The sequence below is a fragment of the Plecotus auritus genome, assembly GCF_963455305.1.
Source record: "Plecotus auritus genome assembly, chromosome: 2".
NCBI lineage: Eukaryota > Metazoa > Chordata > Mammalia > Chiroptera > Vespertilionidae > Plecotus > Plecotus auritus.
Genome location: NC_137771.1, coordinates 13,901,058 through 13,910,822, shown reverse-complemented (window position 1 = coordinate 13,910,822; position 9,765 = coordinate 13,901,058).

The following is a 9,765-nucleotide window of genomic DNA, read 5'->3' as shown; positions in this document are numbered from 1 at the left end:
GGGGCTCCTGGGCTGGCCTGCCTGCTCTGTTCCATTTGGGGCACCGGCCTGGTGGTGGTGGGAGAGGTGGTCTTGGGTGATGAGTGAGGCCAGCTCCACACGTGGAGAGAAATGGGGGTGGGGAGTGACATGGTGGATGGACAGGCAGACAGACAGGAAGGCAGGACTGACTGAGGAAAACACATGGACACACTGAAAACAGGCGGCCAGCCTGAGCAATGACGGGATAGACAGACAGACTGACAGAAGGTTGTAAAGACAGACTACCAGTGGCCTGGGTGATAGGCAGCCAGTCTGACTATTGGAAGGACAGATAGACTTAATGGGAAAACACAGAGGAAGACCAGCAGACAGACTGACAGACATGTGGACTCACAAGAAGCCTGACATCCAACACCGAGCAGTCAGACAGGCACAGTGACAGTTCAGGAAGCGGATCAAGGGAGAGACAGGCAGCCAGTCTGCCCATTGAGTGGACAGATGGACGGACGAATGGACTGGGCAGTGGGCAGTGGAGGCTGGAGTTGGGACAGAGGCTGGGCTGTGAGGGAGGGAGCTGGGGAGAGGGGAGGGAGTGAGCAGAAGAGGCCTGGTGGATGCCTTTACATCGCGTGTCAAGCCCCTTGCGTGAGGGAGACCAGCATGCGTGCAGGGTGCTCCCCTGGGCCGAGGCTTCACAGCCTCTTCCCCTCCTCCTCACAGCTGTGTGCATCATCTGGCACGCAAGGCAAGAAGGCTCAGAGCCATCCCTGAGGTCTACTCCGTGGTGGGGAGTAGGGACAGTGCCTGCTCCCTCTCTATGGGGTGCCTGGACCCAGTGTTGGTGGGGGGCTCTCACCCAGTGAAAGATCCTGGCTCTGGGGACATGGGGGGTTGGGAAACCCTGGAGGGGGCTTGTTGGTCTGGTGCCCCCCCTGCCTCATTTGTACCTTCTGATCCTGGCCCCAATTCTGTGTGGTGGGTTCTGCTATCACCCCCATTTACAGGATTTACAGGGTAGCAAGCTGGGGCTTGGAACAGGGAAGCTCTCAGGCCAAGGGTTCTCAGCACGAAGGCAGTGGGTCTTTTCTTCTGGGAGCCAGTCTGCCCACAGGAGGCCCCTGTGTACTCTGCTCCCTGCAGTTGATGGGCTGCCAGGTCCAGTGCCCTTGTGGCTGGGCAGTGAGTCTGTGGGACCCCGGGGCTCACCATGGGAAACCTACAAGCCCTCAGACATAGGCCACATCGTTCAATATCACCTTTCCAGCGACCAAGACGCCTCTGCTCTCTATCTGTCTCTCAGTTAGTTGCAAAGTCAGGTGGGCAAACCCCAAGAATGGGGGCCCCGATCAGTCTGATTCTCTATTGCTTGTCCCCCCCACCTTGTGAACATGGCTGTTTTCCTAAGAAGTGCCCCGCTCCTTTATGAATGGAACCGTAACTCCCACCACCTTGATGTTTATCAATTTCTTTTTTTGGTCACCAAGCACTAGGGACAAAAAATACTTCCACCCATTAATCCTATATAATAAAAGGCTAATATGCAAATCAATAGAACGACAGAAGGGCTGGTTGCTATGATGTGCACTGACCACCAGGGGGCAGACCCTCAATGCAGGAGCTCCCCCCTGGTGGTCGGTGTGCTCCCACAGGGGGAGCACCGCTCAGCCAGAAGCTGGGCTCAAGGCTGGTGAGCACAGTGACGGTGGCGGGAGCCTCTCTCACCTCCGCAGCAGCGTTAAGAACTCCCCAGGGGATATCTGGCTGCCGAGAGACCCCTCCCCCTCTCCCCCACTGCACGAATGTCATGCACCAGACCTCTAGTATAATGATAATAACTGCAATAGCACTATTACTACTAGAGTAGCAATAGTGGTCGCAGTAGTATTAGTAGCAGCAACAGTATCAGTATTAGCAGCAGCAGCAGCAGTATTAATAGTACTAGCAGTAGAGGCAGTAATGGCCATTAACTGAGTGATAACCAAGAGAAGATAAACTATATCCCAAGCCCTAGACACATTAACTCACACCTCACAGTGACTCTGTGAGGTAGGCATCTTCTCTATATGACTGGAGGGGAAGCCAAATCTCACGTGGCTTCTCCAAAATCTCATAGTAAGAGGCAGAGCCAGGATCTAGATTCTGGTCTGATTCAAAGTCTGGGCTCATTCTGCCTCCCGAGGCCAAATGGGAAGTGCAGTTGGAGCCTGGTGGGACTTCTGAGAGCCATGGCTGGGCCATGGGGAGCAGGGGCGGAGGGCAAGATGGTGGCAGATGGTGGGGCAGGGCGGGTCAGACAACCCGCAGAGCGGGAGGCAGGTGGCCTCAGTGACCTACCGGCAGCTTCCTCCACTGCCCTGGGGTGCTGCAGGTGAAAAACACTGTCCCATTCCTCATGAAAGAAACATCAGTGTTAATTGGATCAGGCCTCACAACTGGGCTGGGAGCCTCATTCATTTTAAATTTGTTTCTTCCTTAAGACTCAACCCATGGAGAGGAAAGGGGAGGGAGCTGAGAAGGCTGTGAGGGGACATTGGGGAGAAGGTAGGAATTCTACACCTTCTGGTTGCTTTGGAAGCCTTTGTAGCACAGAGGCTGACAGTGCAGGTCTGGAATCCCATGCCTGGGTGTGATTTCAGCTCAGTTTTTCACTAGCCATGTGATCTTGAACAAGTCAACTGCCCTCTCTGAGCCTCGGTCTCCTCCTCTGTTACACAGGGCTAATGATATATACACCTGTGACTTGTGGCAGGCACATCATAGATGTTCAATTAATGGCATCCATTGTGCCAAGGACTGGTCTGCTCTCCTGGGGACCCTAGAGAAAATGGTATGCTTTGTCTTTCTGTCGGGAAGCTCATCTCTTCCTGAAGCAAACTGACCCCTTGCTGGGGAAACTCTGACTGTAAGAGGGGTTTCTTAAGCGGAGTTGAAATCTGTCTTCCTGAAGCCCCCACTGTATGATTCTGGGAAGAAACAGCCTGAGTCCCTTTCCCAGGACAGCCCTCCAAGATCTGAAGACATGATTGGTGATGCCCCATGTCTTCACCAGGGTCTTGCCACAATCTCCCCTTGCCCTGTTTCTCCCCCCAGCATGGAGTGTGGCAGCAAAACCATCCCCCCTGATTGCGACTCTGCTTCTACTAATCTAGCATCTGCTCCTCCCAGAGCCCAGAGAGGCCCCCCCAGCCAGGCCCTGGAGGCAAGCCCTTCGGATGCGGCTTCAGTACCACGGACAGCTCCCAGCGTCACGGGGCGGCGAGCACGGATTTGAGGCTCAGGGAGTCTGGCGAAGGTAATGGGTTCTACATATAAAGACACATTTATTAACCTCAGCCATCCTCACCTTCATGGCATATACTCACCCATCACAGTCATACTCACATAGACACACACACAGTTATACACACACTTGCCACACATGCCCTTTTGCACAGTCACATGCCACCACATGCACAAACATTTCCACAACTCTTCATAGTCCCCCACTTACAACAAAGCACAAGCCCATAGCAATGGGCCCGTCCCCTCTGGCCCATCACTCACCCTCTTGGCCAGTGGGCTGGGGATGCTTTCCCCCAGGAGAAAGATTCAGGTGTGATCTACTGGCTGGGCATGATTCCGGAGGTTAGGGACAGGGCTCACACCCTTAACCACCCCCTCCAGCACACCCCCCCCCCCCATCGCCTCTCCCCAGAGCACCTGGCTGACCTGGATTTAAATACTGGTTCGCCAGTCACCAGCTGTGTAACTTGGAGCCAGTTACATAACCTCCTGGTGCCTCAGTTTCCTGACTAGTGTGCAGGAGACAGTAATAGTAACACTCACACGCTGCTGTGAGAACTGGGACGCATAATGCATAGAAGAGACTTGTCACTGTGTCTGGCACATGATAAAAGTGCAGTAAATAGTGACTCATTATTAGCAATAACAACAATCCACCCACATGGGTTCCCATTAGATGTCATACCGACAACCTTCTATCTCTTTGCAGCCCCTTTCACATGAGTGTGTGTGTGTGTGTGTGAGTGTGCGCACACATAAGGGAGGGGGGAATAATTACTTTCAGCACCAAAGAGGATGTCAGCACTGGGAGGAGGGGCACCTGGACTCCCCTTCCCTTCCTGCCCTGGCCCCAGCCCTGGGTCACCTTGGCCGTGCCTCCTGAACTTCTCTCCCAATGGGTCCCTGCTCCCTTTACCTGAGTCTGCATCAGCTCTACCCCGGCTCCCTCTCTAGCCAAGGCCCCCAGGCCCTTTTCTCCCCTAGGGCTCTTGCCACCTCAAGGCAGGAAGAAGGCTTTCTGGTTTATTGTGGTTTATTTTACAGTTGACGCTGGACCCCTCGTTTTTGGTATTCAGAGAGAAGCTCTTGCACTATTCTCCCCATTCTAAATGCTCATCACATTTCTCTTAAAGCCACAGGATTTCCCCCCACCCCCCAGCTCAATTCCCATCTTTTATTCATCACCTACCACCGGCCCCAACACAGGAGACATGGAAATGCAAACCCTCCAAGGACTGCGAATTTCATGCCAACAGATGACCCTTCCCCAGTGCCTACGGCAAGGGAGATGGAGGTGTCCTAATGAGGTGCCTGGGCATCGGGATGGAGTGTGAGAGGTGACGGCCCACATTATGTGATCTGTTCTCCTCTCCTCATACACCCCCTGTAGGGGTGGAAGGCTTTGACCAGCCTTGTCCACACTGGGGACTCAGAGAGTCATTCTTCCAGGGGCTTCTGTTTTATCCCAGGGAGTCCAAAGGGAGCAAGGCTCATGCCAGAGAGGTGAGGTCCCTCGGTGGGAATTCAGGTAGGTGTCTGATTAAAGGTTAAGGCGCTCCTCTGCCCAAGGATTTCCTTTGGTCCTCGAGAGAATTTGCTTCCCTTCTGCAGGTGGTACCTACAATGGCACCCAAGAGCCAGGAGGTAGAGGAGAGGCCAAGGTTGCTTTGGGGGGGCCTTCCTTTGAATACAACCTATGAGAAGTGAGGTGACCTGGGTTCAGATCCAGACTATACCTCTGACGCTGTGTAAACCTGGGCGAGTCCTGTTCCCTCTCTGGGAAAGGCTGGCTTTCTTTATCTCAGAAAAAAAGAAGGTGTAGAGAGTGAAAAACCTGTTTCCCTCAAAGTCCTCTAATACTCTGAGAAGAGCAAAGGGACTTATTCCAACACCCTATGATCCTGTGACTTGGTTTCTCTGCTGTCTCTAGCCTGTATCTTAAGGGCAAGAATTGTCTTATTTGTTCCAGAGTTCACAGAGCCAGGAACAGGGCCTGTCACAGAAGAGGTGCTCAGTAAATATGCACTCATTTGTTCAACAAATATATGTCACACAGAAATGAGGGCCATCGGTGTGCGGTGTGCTAGGGCTAAAGCACTGAGTAAGTTAGGTGAGGTACCTCAGTTTTTAGAGCATACTGGATGATGGGGGCATAGAAGACATAAATAAACAATAAATGGGATCACGTCAACTGGTGCTGTTACAATCACACTGGGCGGCATGGCAGAAAGTGACGCAGGTGGGAGGTGGTCACACTCCAGCTGAGCCCTTTGCAGACATGGAAGAGCATCAGGTAGAGGGAGGAGCTAATGCCCAGGCCTGGCACGTTGGAGAGTGAAAGGAAGGGTGTGAGTGAGGGGGAGGATGGCCAGAAGCAGATTAGAGAGGCCTGCAGGAACAGATCAGGTAGGGTGTTTTAGGCCAGGTGAGGATTTCAGGTGTCATTATACTGGTCAACTTGACCAGAAGCTTTTGGAGGGTTAAAACTGGAAAAGCAGCAAGATCTGGGTTATCCTAATATATAAAAAGCCAGGGGCCATCATGACTGAAACAACTGGATGGACAACCGAACAACAGGCTGCGTGGGGCGACCAGGCTGGCAGGGGGGTTAGTGAGGGATGAACAAACAACTGAACAGCAGGCCAGCAGGGGTGGCAGTTGGGGGTGACCAGGCCAGCAGGGGGGCAGTTGGGGATGACCAGGCTGGCGGGCGGAGGGGCAGTAAGGGGCGACCAGGCTGGCAAGGGCACAGTTAGGGGCAATCAGGCAGGCAGGCAGGTGAGCAGTTAGGAGCCAGCAGTCTCAGATTGTGAGAGGGATGTCCGACTGCTGGTTTAGGCCCGATCCCCAGGATCAGGCTTAAACCAGCAGTCAGATATCCCCTGAGGGGTCCCGGATTGGAGAGGGTGCAGGATGGCTGAGGGGCCTCCCTGCCATATATGAATTTCATGCACTGGGCCTCTAGTGTTTTTAAAAGATCCCTCAGGCCACTTATGGAGAATGGATTAAGGGGGAGGAGCAAGAGCAGAAGAAGGGAGACCAGTGAGGAGACTCCTGCAGAGGTCCAGGGGAGAGGTGGTGGCGGCAGCTCAGATGCAGGGTGGGTGGAGATAAATGGTTAGATTAGGATTTTGGGGAGAGAGCTGCTAGTTCCTTGCAGCACACCCAGCCTGCCCCTTTGGGGTCCAGCACTCTGGACAGCACACCTCCCAGGTTTCCGGAGGGCCAGTCCCCTTTCTCAGAGGACACTGAGATTCTGAGGGCAGCCCTAAGAACCCCCTCTCTTGTGTTTTTTAAAACATTTTTTTAAAATATATTTTATTGGTATTTCACAGAGAGGAAGGGAGAGGGATAGAGAGCTAGAAACATCAATGAGAGAGAAACATCGATCAGCTGCCTCCTGCACACCTCCCACTGAGGATGTGCCCGCAACCAAGGTACATGCCCTTGACTGGAATCGAACCCGGGACCTTTCAGTCCGCAGGCCGACGCTCTGTCCACTGAGCCAAACCGCTTTCGGCTAAAACATTTTTGAGTTATAAAACATTTCAACATACAGAAAGTGATGTAACAGACATATGTATCTATCAAGAGAAATAGGTGTTAACATTTTGCCATATTTGCTTCAGAGCCCTCTCTTTTTTAAAAAAAGAAAGCCAGGGAAACATTGTAGATACAGCTCAACACCCCTTCTCTCCTTCCCCTCCTTCCCCAGGGGTAACCAAGCAAAAACTGGTGTTTATCTGTCTCAGGCATGTACTGTCCTTATCTAGTTCTGCATTCAAAACCTGTAATTCTATTGTTAAACAGATTTTAAAAGTTTAAATGCATGGTATAATACTGTACATATTCCTCTGTCCTTTATTTTTTTCACTCCACATTGTGTCCTGGAGACTTATCCCTTTTGGTACATGTGGATGGAGTTCATTCATTTTAACCGTGATAGACGATTTCATTGTACTTATACAGCAGCTTAATTTCCTGTTTGCCTGCGGAGAGGCAGGCTGCTCCTCATTTTCCTATGACGGACTAAGGTGCGATGAATATCCTCGGACATGCATGCTTTGCATAGGAGTATGAAAAAGGATGCGCACAGAGCACTGTAGGTGCCCCACCCAGGTTCCTTGACCTGCAGGTGTACTCCCTCCCCAGCCGCTAAGGACTCCTCGCTGCCCCCTTCTTGGGAACCTCCCCGCGCAGGAAGTTATACGGCCTCCCCCTCACCATGGGGCAGCACACAGGCAATGACTGATGAACACGGGGTACCAAAGACTGGCCCCCTTGCCTCAAGGCGGATCAACGCTGCGGTGTTATTAATGCTCCAGACCTCTCTGTGGCATCAGATGGAAGCTAATCTCCAACAGAGAACACATAATTGCTTAGCTTTTCCTCCTCCCTGTCTGCCTCCCCCACCCCCTTTCACCTGGGAGCTGTCCCTCAATAAATCACCTGCACAAGAATCCCAGGCTCTGCTTAGGAACCTAGTCTAAGACAGGCACACACCAAGGTGGAACTGCTGGGCCTTCGATTTGCTCACCTTAAAATTTATGAAGTATTCCCGAATTGCTCTCCCACATAGTTGTACTAGTTTGCATTCCCATCAGCTCTCCCCCACCCCCACACTCTCATCAATACTAGTGTTATAGACTAATTGTGCCAATCAGATTGGTGCAATACCGATTTCGTTGCTGTTTTAATTTGCATTTCCATGTTTACCAGTGATGCTGAGAATCTTTTTATGTCTTTATCGGCCATTCACATTTCTTTCTCTTTTACTTGTCTGCTCATATCTTTTGCCCATTTTCCTATGGCTTTGGAAATGGATGCTCTGAAGTGTTAAAGTAATTTTATTTTGGAAACGAATTCTCTCTTGGTTGGTTATACAGGTTGCAAGTATCTTCTCTCAGTCATGGCTTTAACAATTTTTTTAAAAAAATTTTTTTGTCATGTAGAAGTTTTTTACTTAATGAAATAAGGTTTATTGTTATTTTTCTTATCATTTGTGTTTATTTTCTGATGAAGTTATTTTCCTGTGTTTTTTTAGATACAGATTTATAGTCTGTCTTTTACATTTAGGACTTTGATTACTGGAAACTTATTTTTGTGAGTGGTGTGAGTAGGGATCTAATTTTACCTTTTTCCAGGGGTGGTGGTGGTGGTTTTTAATTGTCCTAACATTACCCATTACCCCTTGTCATGTTTCAAACTCTCATATATATTTGGGTCCATTCCCAGGCCTATTCTCTATTCTTTCACTGTTTCTCTATTCCTGGGGCCAAACCAAACTGTTTCAATGATTAGAGTTTTATTGTAATTATTGTATCTGGCAGGGTGAGGTTCCCTTCCCCTTCCTCCCCTTTCTTCTTCAAAATCATCTGGGCTAGTCTAGTTTCTTTATTAGCCCTTATACAGTTTGGGATGACCTTGTCAAATTGCAGAGAAAACCCCATTGCAAATTCTACTGGAAATAAAATCTACAGAGTAGATTGGAGGGGGGCTGGCCAACTCTCTGACAGGGGGACTTCCCACCTGCCAACAGGGTTTGGTTTTTCTCCGGCTGTATCCTTCCTCTCCTCTGCATCCCATCCTCCGGCAGGGGGCTGCCTCGGAAGTGAGCCTCTAATCCCTTCTCATCCTTCAATGCCCAGCTGAGTGCCTCCTCCTCCAGGAAGTCCTTGGAGATAGCCCTAACCTTGCAGGCTCTCTCTCTCTCTCCTCTAACCCGCTTTATTTCTCTATTTCCTGGACACTGAGCACCCTGGGTCTGACGGAGGGAGCCACTTCTGTACACTGATCCCCATCTCAGCCTCTGAAGAGAAGGGGCTGCATTACCTTCATCTTTGTACCCCCAGTGGTACCCATTGCACAGCTGACGCCCAGTGGGCTCTGGATGATTGGTCCTTAGGTAAGAGAAGTGTGTAAAACAGGTTCTTCCTCCATGGGGCGGGGCCTGGGATAGCGTTGGGGGTTTCAGGGGAGACACACCTGACTGAAGTTAGACAGATCTAGCTCTTCGTGGTGGTGTGCTTCGTGGGACAGTGGCCTCTCTGAGCATGTGCCCGTCTGTAAGGTGGGGACATGACCAGTCTCATAGGGCTGTTGTGAACATAGCTGAGATTGCAGGAACACACCACAGGTGTTTTCTCCTTGCTCCGCTTTCCCCGTGTGAGGCAAGTACAGAGTCAAGTCCCTGCCCTCAGCCAGGAAAGCTGCTGGGGGTCATTTCCTTGTTCACCAGTAAGACCCAGGGGCACCTTCCCCAAATGTCTGAGCCATTGACTCCAATGGACTCCACTCTGCCCGTCTCCTGCCCAGCCTCTGATGCCACCCCCCTGCCCCCTGCTGCTGTGCCCTTTCCTGGAGCAGAGGTGGGTCCTATGGAATATGCTTGCACCCCATCTTCCCTTCCCTGCCTCATAGCACCCATCTCTCAATGGACCCCGGGGCCCCAAGTTGTTCCCATGAAATGCTTCTTCCTCTTGCTACTCCTCCAGGGGCATC